The sequence below is a fragment of the Petromyzon marinus genome, chromosome 78, assembly GCF_048934315.1.
Source record: "Petromyzon marinus isolate PM22_M1 ecotype Great Lakes invasive population chromosome 78, UKy_Petmar_22M1.pri1.0, whole genome shotgun sequence".
Classification (NCBI taxonomy): domain Eukaryota; kingdom Metazoa; phylum Chordata; class Hyperoartia; order Petromyzontiformes; family Petromyzontidae; genus Petromyzon; species Petromyzon marinus.
The window spans coordinates 184,592-206,460 of record NC_133744.1 but is presented as its reverse complement, the minus strand read 5'-3'; the positions used below and the strand labels follow the sequence as shown (position 1 = coordinate 206,460).

General features: G+C 44.4%; 1 long non-coding RNA gene across 4 annotated transcripts in view; it reads right to left on the bottom strand.

Moving 5' to 3' along the window:
* Positions 1-327: 327 nt before the first annotated feature.
* The window catches only part of LOC116957603 (uncharacterized), a 46,790-nt gene continuing 25,248 nt past the window's right edge, over positions 328-21,869 (bottom strand). For all 4 annotated transcript variants that reach the window (XR_012930955.1, XR_012930954.1, XR_004405208.2 and 1 more), the window contains 3 exons: positions 16,717-16,864; positions 13,880-13,977; positions 328-1,878 (listed from right to left, as the gene is read on the bottom strand). This is a non-coding gene — a long non-coding RNA (uncharacterized LOC116957603). The remainder of the gene's footprint in view (positions 1,879-13,879; positions 13,978-16,716; positions 16,865-21,869) is intronic.

The following is a 21,869-nucleotide window of genomic DNA, read 5'->3' as shown; positions in this document are numbered from 1 at the left end:
TAATAATGATTGACGGGACAAGCGTTGACAGGGTCGTGAAGGGAAGCACGGGACCCAACGGCGACAAAGTGGAATATGGGCGGAGCTTGACATGGCCAGGTGCGGTGAGCGAAAGTTCGGGAATAAGGTCGTGGCCGGGTCGTGCGAGGGATAAGAGCCGGCGCGAACTGGACCTGGGGGCTGTTGTTGTGGGGAATCGCCGTGGCCATCGTGGCCTTGGAACGGGTCATCTCCTTGTCTTCGAGTATTCTTGAGGCTCGAGTTACGTTGTCTGAGAATAGAGTCGTCTTAATTACCCAAGTGTATATAGTCATTCACGGTCACTCATTAAGTTGTGAACGGACTTTATTCCAAATAAATGTACGGAAAGAACAAGACAGTGTCTCTGAGAGCTATATTACACAGTGACAACAGTTGATTTGGACATGCAGACTGTCAATTTTAAAGCTTTGTCCAGGTGCTATTTTGTCACCGTGTGCAGAGCACACAATCAATTACCAATCACTCACAGTTATTTTAATTATTGTACTAATCAATTACTCTACCTGTAACCAATACCCCAGTAATGCCGTAATTGTTGTAAGTACACCAGCAAACTAGCAGAATATAGTTTGCTTCTTCACAATGAAGGTGGTGGCGCTGACGTACGTTCATTGAAGGCCGACGTGGAGTTACGCAGATTCACGACATTGTCACATCTCCTTAAGACAATAAACCCATACCTCAACGATGCAGATTAGTTATAATTCGAATTGAAGATACATTAAATTCAGAAGCAACAGTGAGATGATTCTAGATATTTGCAGTGGAGGGAGGCCTCATAATAACCACATCTCTTCAGGAAAAAGGATACATCCCGTAATTATAAATCCTAATTCGCATGCAGTAGGTTTCAAGTGACATCTTTGAACGCTGAAACTGTAGATTCATATTCATTATCATCAGACATTTCTAAGTCACATGCAGATCAACATGTGGTTACACCTATTGATTCTACAAGCTTTCATCGAGATGCACAGTAATATCCGAGCAATTGTTTTTTTACCACATCTCATTTCGACATTTTATAAATCCACTGCATAGCATGCTGTTTCTTAGCACAGTAGAACATTATGTTCTAGTAAGTATTTACATGGCAGAGCCCTTTCCAGGGTGCTCTACAATGCAAGCCAACGTAGGTACACACGGGGTAAATGGAGTAACGAGTGGGGTGGAGCAGCTGTCAGTAGAGTGATGGAATGTATGGAAGGACAGGGGCTGATGTTTCTGCGGTAGGTAAGTGAGAATAAGGTGTGATGGTGAGAGCGTCTGATTGGTGCAACGTGGATGAGAGGCAGCGGGGTATGTGGCACATGCATGCAGTAGTAAAATGGGCATGGATGAGGGTAGGTGAAGGGTGATAGGGGCAGAGTGTCTGATGCCGGAGAGTTGAGCTGAATGAGAAGAACCGCGTTAGAGCCGGAGAAGAGATGGGGTTAGGTGTGCATAGAGAAAGCGAAACGTGGGAGCCCGGCCAGGAATTGGGGTCATAGGAGGAAGAGGACTGGGGGACCTGGGAGTGGAACTGAGGCGAGAGAATAAACCGGTAGGGGTGGATACAGTGGAATAGAAAAGCAATGGAAAGGAGAAAGCACCTGAGGGCTGAGCGACAGGAAATAAGTAAGGGTGAGAGGCTAATGTGGAGTGGGAGTTTGTTTAATTTAATTTGCTGCCGTCGTTATTATCGCATATGAAATCAGAGGCGGCGTCAACGAGAGCGTTCAGGAGGGACAAGGCGAGGATATTTGTGTTGGTGTTCACGTTCATGCAGTCGCGATAGTTTGTCATTGGGAAGACGAACTTCTCATCGCATTCTAAAGCTGAACATATTTCTTTCATCTGAAAAAAAAAGGAGAGATGCACATTTTGAATGAGTTTGCATTCGTTTGTGACGGTTATAGGACATTGCAAACAATGGAGATGCAGTTGCTTTGGGTGACATTTCAAACAGGTTATGGCATTGATCAAATTATTAATATTTCCTAGATCCAATAATTTTCGGCATGAAATTATGTTTTTAAACTAACCAAAAATAGTTACCTGGTGCAACTCATTTCGCAAAGTGCACAAATTTGTATGGAACAAAAGCGGGCAAAGCTGTTGTTGAATATGTGCTGGAAAGATCACGTTCACTTTGTCTGCAGTAAAGTGACGAAGTCCATTGGTATCATCAGAAAGACGGATGGTTTGGTTCATCAGGTTTGCTTCCTCACTCTATGCTACAGTATAATGTACCCATATCTCATCTACAGCAATATTGTCTTGGCCAGTACATATGCTTCCTACATCCATACATTAAACATCATCCAAAAATACATTTGCAAGACTGGCCTCCTCCTCTAACTAATTAGCTCCATCTGGCCCTATGTTTAAGAAGCTCAATATCATGTCCATCTACAACATTGATATCCAAATGTGTACATATATCTATGAATACACGTACCTCTAAGACATCGTACCAAAACCCTTCAAAGTATTCTTCCAGATCAATTACCAAATCCATGCATACAACACGAGACACTCCACTAACCTTCGTCCTCCCCACTGCCGCACCACACACACAGAGTCGATTCGCTATCAGATACAGAGGCTCCATACTCTGGAATTATTATCTTCACATTGCAAAACTATCATCATCATCATCTTCATCTTTCCTCAATAACTTCGAGCATAGATTACAAGTGAGCCTGATGGGTAGCAAAACTAACCAGTAGTCACCTCGATTTAGCCCAATTCTCATACACACTCACATACTCACACACGCATATATACACATGCGCACACAAAAACAAACATGTTTTTTTCTTTTTACACTGAGCTTAACTATGTTTCATTGTAAGTAGTATGCTTGGTTTAATTGATTGAACAATCTGCTTAGTAGATACATTGTTCTTTTTTTCTTTAGGGGTGGTTTTCACATAAGACCTCTTTGGTTTCCAACCTGACCTGGACACCTTTAATTTAAATTTGTATTTAAAGCTTTCGTGACTGCAGGGATTCATATTCTTGGTTCTTTCGGTAAAGTCACGTAGAAGGGAGACAATAAATTAATAAACATATAAAACAATACAATTCTCACGACGTTTCGACTGCAACACAAGCAATCATCAGGTGTGAAAACCACAGCAAGAAAAATTTAAAAAAGTGGCCACTTTTGTGGACACTTTTTCTTAATTTTCTTTGCTGTGGTTTTCACACCTGATAATGATTGCTTGTGTTGCAGTCGAAACGTCGTGATAATTTTATTGTTTTATATTTTATTACTTTATTGTTTACCTTTAACTTAGTTTTCTTTAGTTACACGTTTTCTCTTTCACGTTTTTTTCTTTTCGTGAGAATAACGTAGCAAATCTCCTACCAGGTAACCACTGCCCTGGGAATGTGAGTTGATGAATGTATTTAAGTAATTACAGAAATTGCGCTCTTCCACGGAGACAACAGTCTTGGTCTGTGTCTTTTGGGAGTTACGTTACGAATTACAGACACCCCGTTTTCACGAGCAAATAGAATGGAGCAAAACAATTTGGATGGCGGCCAGCGCACGTGACTAAACGAGGCAATGGCCGGTCATGGAGATTCAGGACAGAGTGCCAGCCAATGGAGGGCAACGCGTGAGAAGACGTCCGAACGTGGAGTTAGATGTATTGCTACATCGCAACACCACGAAACATGGCGATTGCTTGGCAAGGCTTTTGTCCGGTAGTAAAAATATCGTGGATGATGATAAGGAGGATTGCATTGTGAAGATAATGTTGAAAATAATAAATGCGATTAACCAAATCATCTGGAATGCACTAGATCCTATCAAAACTCGGATTCTCAACATCGGTAGTGCTTTGGAGGGTGACCACAATGCATAAAACAATACATAAGGACTTTTGGGCACTAGACAACAGCGTAGCAAAATGTATTATTTAGGACTCCCTCGCCTCGCCAAATTAACTACAGTTTTTTTTTCCTCCAGCCTACTATTTTAAAGTCACGAACCAAGGACCACACAACAATTATATTTATATATAGCAATAACCTTAAAAAAACAGAGTCACACCAACATTGCTAGAACAGCACATACACATGAGACAGGGATTCAGGTAAAGAGATTGTCAATGGCAAAAGTAAATGCAGGGATTTTTAAAAGTAAGCACAATAATGCCACTGGTGAAAATAAGTCATACATATGGATGAAAAAAAAAAGAATTCGCCTTTGCAGATTTGCTGATGACTTAGCCATTATATCGCCCGATGGGACTGAACTGCAGGAAGTTATATTATAACTCAATAAAGAAGGCTGCGAACATGAATCATCATCACCATTAGCAATGATGAACCCAATGTTAGATGAAGGCCGGCAAAAACGAATCGTCTCTATCCCTCATGATCCCTTGATGCAAAAATCCACCCAGAACCCTCAGAAACAATTGCCATTGCTTCAACTGCGTGCTGGGATTATTCTCAATATCAAAATAACATGCACCTGAGACAGACATCGCCAGTGTTCTAGCACACGCGTTGTATGCGCATTTCCTTTTGCTCACATTTATCTTGAGCCCAACTTTGCAGGCTTCTAAACTTTGATGTATGTATTGAATGTTTGTATTCAGCCAACGTGTCGCTTTCACTATGGGCACCTAAGCACATCTCTCCCCCCAGCCTTCCACCGTGCTCTGCAATCAGCCAAACTATCCGGCCACCAGACCTCGGCCCCTAAAACCCATCACCTACCCTCATACATGCTCAGCAACAGCACCCATTTATCTTATCACTTTGCGTGTGCACCCTCATTCACCATCAAACTCCACATTATTCCTCCTTCCCTACCCCTGCAACGCCACATGGCTCATTTCCCAGTCCCTGTCCCTCCGTCCAATCCGTCACCTCCCTCTCTAGATGATATAAAAGCATTGGTTGCTTCATCGCTAATTTATTATTGTTTTCCATTAATAGAGGTTTTATGGGTTATATCGCTTAAATATAAATGTGTCGTTAAACCCGCCACCACCCAACACAGCCAATTTGTAAGGTTTGCCACGTAAACAGAACATGCCGATTCGATACTAGTGGAATTGAGCGACTTCCACACAGGGCACAATACAGGCCGACACTTATCCTTCATTACACAGAGTACAACTCCATTCTTTTAACGTCTCTACTGGCTACACACAGCCGATCACTCGACGTGGTCGCATCACCCTCACTCAGTTATGCCGCTGGCTGGTGTCGTGATGATGACGGCGATGGAAACCACGCAGCAGATCTTACACATGGCCGGACGATGGAGAGGGATGTCGACAAGCAGCGATGTAGCCAGGACCCAGACCCCACTCACGAGCCCCGAGCCCTGTGTACGCTCCCCCTTATATCCCCCCCCCCCCCCCCCCGGTGTGGCTAGGCCCCGCCTCCGGCCACGCCCTCTCGTGGAATCCTCGAGCAGGTTCCCGGAGTTTTCTCGGCTAACCCCACCTATTACCTTTGCCCCAAATGCACCTCCTTCCCTGATTGGTCGTTACTCAACCATGCCCATACCGGTGATTCCTCTTCCAGGCCAGCAGGTGTCACCATGCCATTACACTAGTACAGCACACCGGTGTGTTGGAGAGTAAATAATCCACAACGTTTTTTTTTTATTCGGTTTGGGCTCAAATTATTAAACTACTTTTGTGCTGGTGACGATATAAATAAATAGTAGATACTCAATTCCGGGGAAGCACTGCCGTTCACCGCAGGATGGGCTGGGCCTATATGTGAGCGAGCATGAATTATATTACTCCTCAATGTGAGAAGGATTGCACTGGGCCACCATTGTCTCCTTCTGATTTCCCTTGATATAGAACCAGCTGAAGGAGCTGCAGGTTACCATTGCATCGGCGTTTATGTGATTAAGTTCCTGAGGAGGTCCACATAAATTATAACCTCTGAGAAAGGGAGTTATACCCTGATCTTTCTAGCCCTGAACCTCAGTAAGAATGAAAGCTCTGGCACTTGGACCAGGACAATTTATTGTTCAATTGCACCTCCTTCAAAAGTGAGTCTCATTACGGTGCATAAGACGATGTCCCAAATCACTTCGGCATTTTTGCCAAGCTGCCTAAATAACTATGCACTATACACAATCCTCAGTATTGCTCATGTGCCATGTCTTCATTATCCCCAAGTCCTGAATGCAGGTGGGTTGTATGCATGTTGAGGAAGGATAACAAACTCAACACAGAAGCATTTCTAAATACGTGAGTTTTCCATGCAGTTTTAAAAGTGCATAGCTCCAGAGGCTTTCCAAAAAACGGAAAGAAGAGCGTTCCAGAGGGGTGCAGAAGTGGATCTGAAAGCACGTGATCCATTGGCCATCTTTGTTCGATGGTTAGCAAAAAAAAAACAACTGTGAGGATGACCTGAGTTTGTGCCACGGTTTATGCTCTTGACGAGATCAGCGAGGTAATGTGCTGAATTTTTTTAGTAAGCACTTTGTGTTTAATGAATGTGACATTATAACGTATTAGTTCTGCAAGCAGAAGCCAATGCATCTCAGCAAGCACCGGATGGATATGGTCAGATCTTCCAGTACCCCTCACGACACATGCCAAAGAATGTTGTACACACTGCAGCTAGTTAATGTTTTTTTTTTTGTCAGACATCCCGTAGAGTAGTGAGTTACAATAATCGAGCCTTGTCGATACTTCGCTACACCCCACCATGTTGGCTATGTCACGACTCAATAGTGGCCGAATGTGTCGTAAATCCTTGATGTGAACTTTTTAGGACATGACTATATTTTTCACGTGGTGATCAAACGACATATTCTGGTTGAGTATGGTGCTGAGGCTCTTTAGATAAGTAGAAAACCGAATCCTGGAGTCTGCAACTGCCACGCCCAATCCTTCCACAAATGTTTTTTGCCTGAGCCCAATTGCCAACCAGGGGAACAGAGTGAGACACAAAGCTGAGTATAAATTAGTGATGTCTCCCTGAATAGATTCTAACAAGAACTTACATTGGCTTCTACAATCTCTTCTTCACTATCAATAACTTTTTGATGGATTGGGGGACCGACCATGTGATTCAAGGACAGGAGACGGTGGGTGATTCGAGGGCATTAGGAACTGGACTACTTGAACAACTCCAACTTTCTGAAGGCACTTCTTCTGTCTCTACTGAATCTTGCCATTAATTTCCAACCGGCTGATATATTGATTTTGAGTAGCGATATCACACGAAAGGATTTTGACAGCATGCTTTACAAGTGTATTGACATAGAATAAGTAATGTAGCAGCATAGCGCTGGCTGCTGGCGGGGAAGGGGATCTGTGGCTTACATCAGCCCTGACGTCAGCAGGCCACGTGATACACTAAAGGGGGATATCTGGGGGAGAAGTTACAGAAGTTGCACGTGGGGGAAGCCCGGGAACCCGCTAGTAGGTTCTAGAGAGGAGGCGTGGCCGGGGCGGAGGGAGGCCACAATGGGAGCATAAAAGGTGTCCCTGAGCGAGAGCTCGGGGCTGTCATATGGAGTGGGATCCACGTCGTGCTGTCGAAGGTCGTCGCCATCATCACAGTCATCTCGTCGCCATCGTCGTTGTCGTCTTCACTCGATATAGCGCTGCTAGACGATAGTTGGCTGTCTCGGTTCAGCGACGTTAGTGTTTGATGGCTAGAGTTGTTTATAGACGAGTAACTCATGTAGAGTTGTGTATAAGCGAGCGCCGAGGGTGCTCGTTAAATAAAATAAGTGCCTCCAACTCTTCGCATCTCCGAGTTACGCACTATACCAGGATAAGAAGTATGAGCAACTCAAGGGGAAGGTAAAATGGGGGGAGGCGGAATTAATATCTGATGCTGTCTTTGCCCCTCTCCCATGTGGTTACTGCAGGGTCAACTTAAGTTTAAGAATATGTAAACGATTTATTTGTCGACTAAGGGCATGCAAAAGCATTTATCTATGGTAATACAAAATTACAAAAGTAAATATGAATGACTAGTTCTACAGTGACATAGAATATAATAAAGTCATTAAACGTTCATGAGAAGGTTTCTTTTGATGCTACACTCCCAGTCATGATTGATACTCCCTGGACTCCGTGCTACTCTTCACACTGGCCTCAAAGCGGTGAACGCTGGCAGATCGTGCTTTGTGCTACTATGCATCAAGACTCTGGGACGCTGCTATCCCTCTATATCGAGAATTGTGACACTATTTGCAGCATTTTTAATCCAGCTTTGAACCCAGTTTTTATTTCTTGCCTTTTCATGTAGTTTTTAGGATTTTACCCGTACTGCCTTTACTTTTATCATTGAGATGTATTGTAATTCGTTCTCTTCTCTATATTGCAAGTGTAGTTATTGGAATTATTTTTAGCATGTATTGCATTTCATTTGCAATTAATTTTACTTGGGGTTGTAATTCTTAGCATAGCCAGTTGAAATTCCTTATAAAAATCGCTTTATAAAATCAGATTATTATTATATACTATGGTATTGTTTTCTTTGAAATTGGTGTTCAACTGGTAATGTTTAAGCATGGTGCATTGCCAAACAATCCCCTTTAACATTGGTGAGAGTTGAAATAAACCAGTCGAACCCTTATACACATCTCAGTCATGGTTTCTTGTGCCATGGCAGCTATGCATGCCAGAAGCCTCTCTGGTAACATTAATTTAAAACTGCTTCTGAGGAACTCACTCTGAGGTGTGAGTCCAACCTAGCATATGTCTCAATCGTACATCTTCCTTTTATAAAGCACGTCTGGTCTTCATGGACAACCAAATGCAATTGTTTTTTGGGTGTGGCAAAACTTTTTTAAACAGAATTTTTAAAAGAATATAATAGACTGGTAGAGCTATATTACAGATATCAATGCTGCCATCATGGAAGGTTTGCAAACTTTATAAAATATTCCAGTTTCAGATAAGATACCATTCAAGAGGACCAGGCAACGTGCCATGAAGCTCTACGTAAGGTTTTGAAATTCAGAGAAAACATAGCCATCAAAATAAATGACGTTCTTGGAGTGGCCTCCAGTTTGTCGGAAAACTCAAGGTCCACCGATAAGGACTCGATTGCTTCCATTGATTGGAAAGATGAACACATTTTCTGAATATCTGAAATATAGAATTTATATCTGGACTGTGGGTTAGATCACCCCTTTTAAGACATGGACACACGGGACTTATGATTTTGATTTGTGACACCTGATCCATTAGGTAAAAGATCTTTAACTGTATCGGAAGAGGCCTAAAACGATATAAAGGTTAATGTGGCTACCATAGTCCTCTGGTTGAGGAACATATCGAGTTTAAGTTGTAAACCTTTCAATGTTCTTTAAGTCACTTATGTGCCTAATGCGTGCTCCAACTGAGACAAACATTCTCCTCTGGTAGTCTATTAAATTGTTCCAAATAATATTCGGGAAAAATTGTGGATCCACACTTATGTTGACAAGGACTCACTATTTGAATCATCAGTAGTTTGGAATATAGAGGTCTGCTCTTTTAGGCTATTTAATAGTCAATATGATGTCTCTTACCTGTGTAATGACAGGGTAACACCTATATTCTTGGTTCTTTCTGTAAAGTCACGTTGAAGGGAAACAATAACGTGACTTTATCGAAAGAACCAAGAATAGGGTAACACCTGTTGGCCTGAAGGGGTAATTACGGTTATGGCTGCATTACATAATGCCTTAAGATGAAGGGACATATCTGGGATGAAGGTGAAGGGAGGAGTCAGTCGAGAAGCTCCGGGAACCATCTTGAAGGTTCTAGAAAAGGGGCGTGGCCAGAGGTGGAGCTTGGCCGCACCAGGCAGATATAAGGAGCACCAAACCAGAGCTTCGGGGCTGTTAGTATGGGGTCTGGGTCCCGGTTGCGTCGCTGCTCGCCATAATCTTCGTCGTCGACCACATGGCTGTTCTTCTGCAAGACCAGCTCTGTCGCCACCGCTCCATTTGTCAACGAGCCAGCGTAGCGTGGGACGGAGAGGGGCTGCGTGTTTCAACAGCCTGGGTGTAGCAGCGTTACGAAGTGTATCACCCCGTGTGCTCTTAATAAAACAAGAAGCCTTCTACTAGACGTGTCGGCAGTCGCTCACTACATTTGGTGTGAGAGTGGCAACATGTTTTTGTTTTTTTTTTACCAAAAGAAGGATAGTGACAAAATTAAAAATAAAACTACGTCGAAGTATCAGAGGAAGCAGAACCCACCTGCGGCGCCTTCCGACAATGACAAGGATGAAGACGCTGGACCTCATAACAGCCCCGGCAACCACGTCTGGTTACCCAAGTCACGGCGGGAGAAGCAGTGGCGCCAGAGACGGCGGGACCAGAGACAGCTTCCTCACAGCGGCAAACCCGATCTTGGATGGTGCATCCTGTCGGATCAGTCGGAGCTCCTGCGTGCAATGCTCGCGCAAAAAAGGTGGAGCTCCTGACGGTTACCACATTGGCGGGGCTGACTTCACATGCCAGAGGGAGACGGCCAACCGCCCGAGAATCGGAGGCCACGCGGCCGGAGGCCACCATCATGTGCAGCACGGGAGACGCGCAGCCGGGGGACGCCATTTTAGAGCACGCCTGTTGCCGTCAACGCAGCAAAAATTATCAGGAGGGAACCGCCGACTGCCCCCCCCCCCCCCCCCCCCCCCCCACCGTGAGATCATTCATTGCGGCACGGGGCGATTGGAGCGCTTACCGGTCAGTGAATTTGACCGAGGAGGAAGTGCTAACAGCTCTGCCGTGCTCGCTGTTTTTCAGCATACCCGCCAGGAAGAAGCCAATGCTCAAAGACGCACGCGCCAAGATGGCCCGAAGTATACGAACCGCCCTCCGACAGCTGAAGTAAGTTTTTGCAGTGGAGGCGAGGGGATGCCGAGATGCCCCTCAAACTCCGCTGCGCGTTGTTTAGGCCCGTGACTGCCTGGTGATGGAAAGGATGTTGGGGCTTGAGATGGGGGTCATCTTGCCGGTCATTGACGAGGATGAGCAGATGTCCCGATTGGCCGCCTGATGCCTGCAGGCACACGAGAACTTGCGCCGTTGGTCCCAGATGGCAGCATGGATAGGCAACCCGGGCCGAGATGGCGATCGAGTTGGGGTGTCGCCACAGAACGTCGTGAATCAACCGACAGAGGGCCTACTGATGGAGGGTGACGACTGCTGCGTCCCAACCACCAACAGGCGAGTCGCGACACACCAGACACTTGGCCTATGTTACAACCTCATGCATATAGGCTTAGGAAAGTCATCGCCACCCTGTATCACACTCATGTTGCCGCCGGGGGGCAGGGATTGCTTACACAGGGGATGGCCTAGTTCAGGGACACAGTGGAAAAAGTTAGAACGTCGGGTTATTGCGTCTGCCGCAGGGGCCTCGGCTGTGTCAGGTTCTATTCAAGGAATTCATTTGCGAGTGTTAGTTGATATGGGTGCTTCCGCCACTATCATTTCGGATGTGATTTTTTGAACTGTTGCCGATCAGGGAATGGCTTGTTAGGCCGGTAGTGAACAAGTGCATCGAGGCGAACGGGGGTAGTATGGGGGAAATAAAGGCCCGTGACGAGGTTGGCGAGATTTCAGTTGTTGTGACAGTACTGATCTCGACGATGTTAGAGGTGACCTGGCTTTTGGGCATGGAATTTTTTTAGTAAAATGCCCCTTAAGATCCTCATTGATCAGTACTGCATGGAATTACTGTCGGGCCGCAGACTGTTTTTTTTGTGTGTGGTCTCCACACAAGAGTACCGTTGCTAATGTTATGGTCCAGGCTCTTGCCAAGGACACGGTGTATATCCCGCCGGGATCGCGGATGTTGGTGGATACAGGCAGCGGACCCTCAATCGGGTGTCTTGTTGACTCTGTCGAATCCGGTGACTCGGACAGTCGTCCGCCTCAACCAGGAGCCGTTCTTGCAGGTGTTGAATGTAGGCCTGGAGATGGCTGTGGTTCAGGCGGGAATGGTGTTGGCTCACGTGACAGCCATGTTTCACGAACGGGATGGTGTTGCGCAACCACGATGTTTTTGGCGCGGTAGAAAAAGACACCGCAGAGGACGAGACTTGGGCGGAGGTGTTGTGTCAGGAGAACCAGAATTTGTCTCGAGTGCAGCAGGGGGAAACGTGATCGCTGCTGCGCGAGTTTTAGGACATGTTTAGTAAAGACAAGTTCGATGTTGGCCGTACCTCACTGTTGGAACATTGCATTGATACAGGGGTGGCCGGGCCCATACGTCAGAACCCATATCGGTTGAGTCCGTTGGAGAAGGAACACGTGCAGGAATCGTTAGATGAGATGTTGGCCGCCGATATTATTCATCCTTCTTCCAGCCCGTAGGGAGTGCCTGTGGTGCTCCCTTAGAAACATGATGGCAGTTGCATCACTGCTCGTTGTCACCTTTATCTTAGACCACGTGGCTGTTCTTTTTCTTCTCCGTTGCCGCCGCTCCGCTTATCAACCAGCCAGCATAGCGTGGGACGGAGAGGGGCTGCGTGTTTGAACAGCCTAGGGTGTAGCCACGTTATGAAGTGTATCGCCCTGTGTGATATTAATAAATAAGAAGCCATCTACTAGATTGGTGTGGGGAGTCACTCATTACACCTGTTATGTAATCGATGCATTGCTCTTTTTGTCTCTCAGTTTAAATTTGAAGCATATTTCTTCGCGTACATTTTGTCACCGTTCTTTTTCAACGTGAAATAGGTTACAGTTACCGTGGGTATACTCTTTGGTTCTTTCGGTAAAGTCACGTAGGTATAAAATAAAATGAATCACGACGTTTCGGGCGCAACACCAGCGTCCGTCATCGGGTGGGAAAGCGTGGGTCTGCTGCTGATGCAGACTGTTTTAAAAGGTTTGAAATGGGTGTAGCCCTAGCGTCATAAAGAAGTGGATGGGGCTAGTGATGTTAATGTGAGAAATTATCATGTCACTGTTAGATAGGAAAGCGGTCTCCTCGACGAGGGAGTGCAACCCAATGGGTGCAATCCTAAGGGCCTGTGAGCATGAGAGTGCAATCCAAAGGCATGAAAGTGCAATGCAAAGGACATGTGAGCATGAGAGATCTAAGAGAGAGGCATAGAGAGAGAGAGACACACACAGAGAGTCGGAAATAACAGCTAGCATATTCACAAGTAACTTCATTATGCTACCGGCTACGGTTACTGCAATGCAATTGAACGTGAAGAACTAAATATGTTTTGTTCGTCACTATTCGTAGCTACAATCGTCCGTAACTAACTTGAAATCGGTTTTAGCATTCACACATTTTACTACGTGACAAAAATAAAAATCTGAGTTTAGATTGTTACTTTAATTTTCGATTTCAATCCATGGACCTTTCCAAAGACTAATTCAAGGTTTAGAATGGAACGTGACAACGTGGCCACGTTCTATATTTACGTGGCAGAGTAAGTGTGTGTGCATGCAAAGTAAAAATATTTAACATTTCATGTTATTATTTTTTAATTCATATTCATGATCAGCACCCTTCATTAGAAGACAGCTTTGTGTTGCCTGGGTTCAAATTTCACTAAAATTAGAATCACAATTCCAGAATGTATTATTCAAGCACCCTTTAATATTTGTGACAGATATCAGGTTTATAACCCTTCAGGAATATCATGACAATCGATGTCAGCCATTCAGTAAATCAATGGCTGCATATATTAGATGAGGAAATGTAAACCAACTTAAATGTCAGCTTATTGTATGTTATCTCATTACAAAGCAAGTATTCCCCGTAATCTTTGATCAAATACAATCACAATATCTATAACGATTTTGTAATTGGTTGTAACAATGCAACGCGAAGCCAACACAGTGAAAAGGAGACGAATGCATATGATTTTTTATAATAATTACCATCGTCTCAATGTTCTTTACTTTGTAGATGTCACTAATTGATGTTCCCTCAGGTAAACACACATCTACTTTGGTAATTATAACGAACGTGTTGATATCTGCAATACAAAAAAAAGATATAATTGTTAATGTAATACATTTGTACATTGGAGATACTATGCTTCAGGGTAATTAAAGGAACACTTTGAAATGTTGTCTTTTTCATCATCAGCAGGCGAGGTCAATCCAAAATGGGACCTTTTTGCCGGTGTCAAAGTATGAAAAAATGTTAATAGGTTTTAATCCTTCCTGTCAATAAAATAGGTGGTGAATTAAGATGTTCAAACACCAATTAGAAACCTTTGCATGGAATCAAGTCTGCATTAACCACACGTACTTGTGGTGAACATGCAAACAAACATGCTCTGATAATTTATGCATTGTCTTTGAAACTGTTTGGTCTACACCAGAGACAGCAGCCTTCTTTAGGGCCTGGTCTCACCAGTGTCAGACCAGAGAACGCCAAAAGGTGAACAGTACAAAGACACGTGTATTCTTTGGGTCTTTCGGAAAAGTCACGTAATGTAGATAGGTTCAAATAAATTAACACAAAACTATAATGGTTCGATCGCAACACAAAGCGGTCGTCTTCAGGCAAAAGGGGGGTTAGCTTCCAAAGGTAAACTATTTATAAGTGCTTGAAATGGGCGTAGCCCAAATGTCAGCAGCCAATGTTAATGCAAAATTGTGGGCAGCCAACTTGACGGTGGTTGGTTTTCCACCACTCAAAGGGCTGCCAGGTGAAAATGTGCATGTTAATGAGAGATTATCATGTTAATGGCAAATCGCAGAGCCACAACCAGGGGGTAGTCGGCACGCGGAGTGGCTGTGTTGGTGTGAATCCTGTCAAAGCGCAAGTTTGAGATGGACGTGAAGCACAACTAACTTCGGAAGGTGGTAGGATGGGAACATCACAGCCAATTATGACTTAAACTGGTTGATAACATCCTTCCAATGATTGCTCAGTTTGGACCCATCTTCAAGGTTGAAATTGTGTCTTTGTATATATATGGATGACTTCATGAAGGAATATTTGTTGATAGCCAGTGGGCTTGCAAAGTATGCTCATATTAGAGAAATCAATTTCGTGTGAGCCCACCGCATTAAAACAATGATCAGCCACGGCCGAGGTATTGGTTCTACCTGTGTTTCAGATTTGCCTAATGCTCGCAACCACGGTTAGATACATGTCGCTTAGTTTCCCCAATATAATTACTGCCATGGTCACAGCTTAGTTTGTAGACATCAGGGTATTGCATGTCAGACAACACATGATTCACAGATAGAATTAGATCACGAATATTATGTACTGTGTTAAATCGAACCAGGATCTTGTGTTTGGTCATGATATTGCAAGTATTTTTAGTGACCCCTGCTATGTATGGCAAGGTGATGGTTTTGATTGGGTCCTCAGATGGTTCTTTGCCAACAGTTGGGGTGATAGCTTTATGGTTTGTGTAGTCTGAATATCCATTCATCTTGAGAGCTTTGTGTACGTGTTCCAGTTCACAGGCTAGGTGATGACGGTCGGAATACATCGAGCACTATGGTGTAGAGTTTTGATGAGGGAATTCTTCAGGGATGGATGGTGGTGGGAGTCAGATTTTAGATATGCATTCGTATGCGTGCGTTCCTGTTGATAGCCAGTAGGCTTGCAAAGTACCATCGTCTTAGAGAAATCAATTTTGGTGTGAGCCAGCCGCATTACAATAATGATCAGCCACGGCAGAAGTATTGATCTTCACGTGTTTCAAATCTGTCTTATGCTCACGAACACAGTCCGCAACATGTCACTTAGTTTCCCCAAAGTCACTGCTGCCACATACAAAACCCAAGATTCAGGTTCGATTTAAACACAAGATGTAAAATGTGTGATCTGATCATATCTGTGAAGGCAAAGATTTTGACATGCAATATCCCGGTGTCTACAAAGTAAGCGCAATCTGAGGCAGCAGTTACATCAACATTATTTTAATGCGGCTGGCTCACACGAAATGTATTTATCTAAGATGATGGCACTTTGCATGCCTACTGGCTATCAACAAAGATTCGTTCAAGAAGCCATCCATTTTTCAAGAACAGTGCTTTTCATCATTAGCAGAGTTTTCTTTTTGTTTGCATTTTGACTGCAAGTGTTGTGGTTATTGCAAAACATGATCCCTTGTATCCAGGTGTCAGTTTTGTTGACAGATAAAAGGCTAAAAACCTATTACTAAATATAATCTAGATTGGCAGTATATATCTCTAGACACCGTATCAAACTCACGTGACTGATACCTAATGGATGTTCTGTGATGCTCCAGAACTGTTGCCTTGGAGCTTCTTACAGAGTGACATCTTGAAGCAAGCCTGACTCTGATCGTGAGAGGATGTAGGTAGAAACTGGTCCGAAGTGAGCTTGTACTTAATCGCCATGGGGCCATGAGTAAAATAAAAAAATAATGTATGAAGGATAAATAGTATCTGCAATCTATTTTATCCTAAGCACATCCAGACCTAACTGGCAGGCATTATCATAGGTTATATGTATTATATTTTATTGTTGCCTATTCATAGGGGATTGATTATATATATACATTGCATTAGTCTGACTAATGCGGGCATGCTATTATGTATTGACATATTCAATTACTGATAATCGAATAATATACATATTGTTAATGTTACATAATCGTATATTTTAGGCCTAATAATTAAGAAACAGTAACAATTAGGTAAAAAAGTTGTGTACAAAAGCACGATAATAAGCTGTAAGTGTGTGGGCAAAAACACAGGACACATGAGTGAAAAGATCTTACTCTTTTTTTGACGTGCATACTTCCCAAATCTCTTAAAAATCTCCAAGTCATCTAATTCCACATTTTGAAATTGATTCAGATCAGCGACGTAGGCCACGCAATGCACCTTGTTCCTTGGTTCAGACGTCATTTCTGTCTTGTCAGAAAACTGACCAAAAAAAAATGCAAAATTATTATGGTCAATTTTTTTTTTACTTTGAAACATTTTTTTTTCTAATGTTAATTTGCTATTGCAGCTATACTATACAATCTAAAATAATGATAATTTGGAATATTATCTTATTTTATTATTTCATGTAGCGCATTAACCAGAGTGCTGAACAAAGATTTAGCAATTTGAACCACATAACAGTGGTGGGATGAGATGAGTAGATGAGAAGGATGGTAGTACATGATGAATATGGTGATGCGTGACGTAAATAAATACGAAACTGACAACGAGTGGATAATGATGAGTGACTGTTATGAATGGGTAGGAAAGTTGGGAAGAGGGATGGAGCTGAGGTTGTGAGAAGAGAGGGGGAAATGGGAGTTTGGGTAGACAGTGGGACTTTGTATGTGCAGTCTGCTCCAGTATCACTGGGTCAGAAGTGAAGAAGAAAGGAATCTTGATTGGGCACAAAGAAGAGGGGGGACAAACAGGATTGTCAGTGGAGAGGGCATGAAATAGTGTAGAAAGAAGCGGCATTTTGGATTTGTTGGAGTGGGTTTGGTGCATAAGAGAGAAGAAAAAGCGTGCGTGAGATGCAGGAATTGAGCCGAGTTAAGATGGGAGAGCGTATTAGAAGTGTTGCAGAAATGTTTGAGATCAGGAGGGTGAACTTTGCGAACGCTGCACAGGTGAAAGCGCCAGGAACTGATATTGGCAGAGATGTGGTCAGATAGAGAGAGGAGTCAAAAATGACACTGCCAAAATTTAGGGCAGACGAGACAGACAGAAGAGAGAAAGGAGTGTGGCGATAGTCTGTCAGGGAGGAAGGGAATGGGAAACATGGGGGAAAAATAATGTAGGATTTGGCACGGTTTATAGAAATAAAGTGCTTTGACATCCAAGATTGGATGGCGATCAATCATCTGGCAATGTGAGAAACTAGGTCAGGAGTGAGAAACTAGGTCAGGAGTGAGAAACTAGGTCAGGAGTGAAAAAGGGGACGGAGGGGAAAATGTGTTTATTATCAGCAATGAATGACGAGAGGAGGGATTTGAGTGGAGAGACATCGAGAGAAAAAGGGATTGAACAAAGGTCAGAACGTTGGGAGACAACGACAGTGACCAGGGATGGGGGTAAGTGATGTGGTTTGATGACGTCAGTCTGAGGTCTGACGTCAGGAAAGAGGAATACCCGAGATACCGAGAGAGGAACGAGTAGACAATAGAGTGAGATGGTCAACTCTATTGAAGTCTGCAGTAAGGTCGAGTAGAATGAGAATAGAAGAATGGCCGGCGTGAGCAGAGTTTGACAAATAGCTCTGTACTGCTAGTATGGCCGATTTAGTAGAATCGAAGAAATGGAACGCTGCTGGGAATCGTGAGCATAGAGAGTGAGAAGGAATGTCCCTGAGTGAGGCAGGAGTGAACCAGGCACTTAAGAAGTTTAGGAAATAAAATGATAAGGGAAATAGGATAGTAATTATCAGGGTGAAAAGAATCGAGATAAGATTTGTAAGGAGTGGAAAGATGATAACAGCTTTGAAGTTCATAGAGAAGGCACCAGAGGAAACCGAATAATTGAAGAGGGATAGAAGGTAGGGGAGAATCAGAGGGAGGGGATGGGGTCCAGTGGACAGAGATTAGGAAGGGCTTTTAAAATTATGGAGCAGGTTTCAGGAGCAGATGTTGGAGTAAAATACGAGAAAGTTCACTTGTTTGAGGTGCATGCCAGGAAAACAATTGAAACATCGGCACAGTAGGTGAAGGGGAAGGAAATGAGGAATGGATGGAGTTGGTTTAATGAGCAAAAAAGGTAAGCAAAATCTATTTCAGTTTCATTTATTTGGTATAGCCCTGTGAGCAATCCGGCTCTTGAATCGGTTCCAACCGCAACAAGCAAAAAACAAAAACATGAACAAGAAAACATCTTAAAGTGACTATGTGACTGTGCAAACAGAAAATACAGGAAAAAACAGCAAAATATTCCCGAAAAAGCACCATACACCAACGTTGTGTGCAAAAATCCCAGTGGAATGCAAGTCAAACAACAACAACAATCACAAGACAACTTAGATTAAGGCCATCAGTCTAACTCCATACTACAACATACAAACATGGCCAAACCAAAAAACTTTTCGAAATCACCAAAATAAAGCTAGCAGGTAGTGTACGGATTTTTTTGTAAGTACATTGTGAATAAACAAGATCTGGTGCACAAGCCATCGAACATTAAGAGATGTTGTGTTTGACCCAATGTAGAGATCACAGTGGTGAGTCCTATATGGGCAGTTCAATGCAAATCTTAAGGCCGAGTGATAGATGGAATCAAGCTTCTTCAGTACAGTACTTGTGGCTGATTTATACACGATGTCACAGTAATCAAGTAGAGGCAGCATGGTAGCCTTTATCAATTCCAAACGGAACATAGGGGAGAATAAGTGCTTGTGTCGATACAGAAAACCAAATTTTTTGTCTTTTTACCAATATAATCAATGTCATCTTCAAAAATCAGTTTTGAATCCAGGATGACCCCAAGATACTTATAGATCTTAACTTGCTCTATTTGATCATTATTTAAGGAATGTAACTTTGGACAAATAACTTCCTGCTTTAGTCCTGGTGAGAAGCATAGCACCTTGGTTTTGGAGATATTCAGGACTAGTTTAAGAGCAACTAGCTGATGTTGTAGTTTGTTGACATCACCCTGGAGCTTAGCAATCACGTCATCCGAAGAGCGGCCAGCAGTAACCAGCATCGTGTCATCTGCAAAAAGATTTACCCTGGAATGATCCAGGTCAGTGCCCAAGTCATTGACAAATAGACAGAACAAGAGTGGGCCGAGGATGGAACCCTGGGGAACCCCTTTTGTTATCTTAACACTGTTTGACCCCCTTTGTGAAGTGGACGGACATAGGAATGTTTCCATTCTAGAGGAACTGATGCTTCATTGATGGACAGGTTGAAAATATGGGCTATAGGTTTGTATATTAGGTGACCAACAGTTAGTAGAGCAAAGACGGGAATACTATCTGCTTCGGTAGAGGAGGACCCTTTGAGGTAGGACAGTTGTTTCAGAACATTACTTTCGTGGATTGACTGGAAACTAAATTCGTTTAATGTTTGGACAGGGGTGTATGAATTTGCATGAGCAGGAGTAACTCCCAATACATTATCAAAAAGATTACCAGCTTCAGAAAAATGAAGGTTAAAATTGTAAACGATTTTTTGGGGATCTGAAAAATATTCCCCATTTTGGTTAAGCTCAACGGATGACTCCCCTTCTTAAGTCTAAACATTCACTGTTGTGCACTATGTTGCATTTGCTCAACATTTGTTTCAGATGTTGGTTCTCTCTTGTTAACGTTTTACTTGTGTAGTGATTGGGATTGTCACTCTGCTGTGCTGGGCCTGCGAGGCCACGGCGGGAGGTATACTGTTGTGTGTACACCCCGGGCATGGGGTGTAGTACCAGCCCTAGTGGGGGCTTGGGTTGAGCGCTGGTTCTAGCGTGATGGCACCACGCACAGCGTGCGGTGGCAGACTCCCGTTGACAGAGCGAGAGAGCGTCAGCCAGCTGGGGGTTACGTTGGGGTCACAATGCTCTGTCTGACCTGGGGACACGTGACCGGATGATACTGGAGGGGGGGCCACCGGTAGAGGGGGCCAACGGGTGCTCACATGGTCCGGGATAAACTCTCAAGAGCCATCAGGCAAGGGCGAGAGATATCGAGGAGGTGGGTGGGGACCCAGATTGTGGTCCGGACCGGGATAGTGGAACCATGTCTAGTTCCGCCATAGCGTGGTTAGTTGGGTGGTCACCACCCTCGAGTGTGTTGTGTTAATAGCCCTGGAGACTGTTGTGTTAATAGTTGAATAAACGTGTTGCTCCCTAAGACAACGTCTGCGACTCAGTTGGACTCACTACAGTCATGTCTACACGTCGCAGAGCTTGTACGTGGGCGTCGGATGACGAAGACGACGAGGACCCAATTCCACCCATGGCCGCCAACGAAGGAACGGAGGCGCTGCCATCTGAGCAGAGCACCGTCGGAGCGAGCGGCGCCTCGCCATCGTTGCAGGCTCTCGTCCGGGATGTGCACGGTCGCCTTGCGGAGCCGCCATTCATACCGCCGGCGGGGAGTACGGCGCCAGCCAAGTTTTAAGCGGAGCTGTTCTCGCCGATGGACATCCTGTCGCTCCGCCGCCGACCGCCCTTCATTAAGTAATTTGTTGCTGCCAGCGCCGACTGGGTAGCGTTTAAGCAGCGATTTCTCACCAATGCCGACTTGGCGGGTTGGACGGAGGCGGAGGCCCTGCAAGCGCTGCCCGCCACCCTTGAGTGACACCGCCTTGGCGGCGTTCCTCACCATCCCGGCATCTGAAAGATCCACCCTCATGCAGGCGTTCAACCAGACGGCAGCTCTTTTTGAGCCTCTGTTGAACACCCGTCAAAAGTTCGTAAAGGGGAGGGTGAGATGTCTCTCGCCTACTGTAGCGCACTTTTGGTGCTAGCGAAGGCCGCGTTCCCTAAAATGGACAATCACAGTCTTGACACCTTGGTCCTTGACAAGATGCTGAGGGTCACGAAAGACCTCCATACCATGCTTCCCGCCGAGGACGATAAGGCGTCTTCACTCCGGATTGCCAGGTGCATCTGGCGCAGCAAACCCTGCAGTTCAACAGGATGTTGGTGGCATGTGCCACATCCTCCACTCTGACCGGATCAGTGGTCGGAGCTGGCCCATCGAGTGGTCGTGGCGGCCACGGGTTCGCCTGCCATGCTCGGGTTTATTGAGGGAGTGTAAATCCGTATGCTTGTTGATACCGGCGTGTCTTCGACCATTATATCTGAACTTATCTATGACATTTTGCCTCCCCGGTGTCGCATTTTGGAACCTGTGGATGCTCCGTGTTTTTCCGCCAATGGCGCATCATTGGGAATAATCGGACGGATAACGGCTGAGTTGCATATCGCTGATGTCAAGTTGTCACGCCACGTTTTG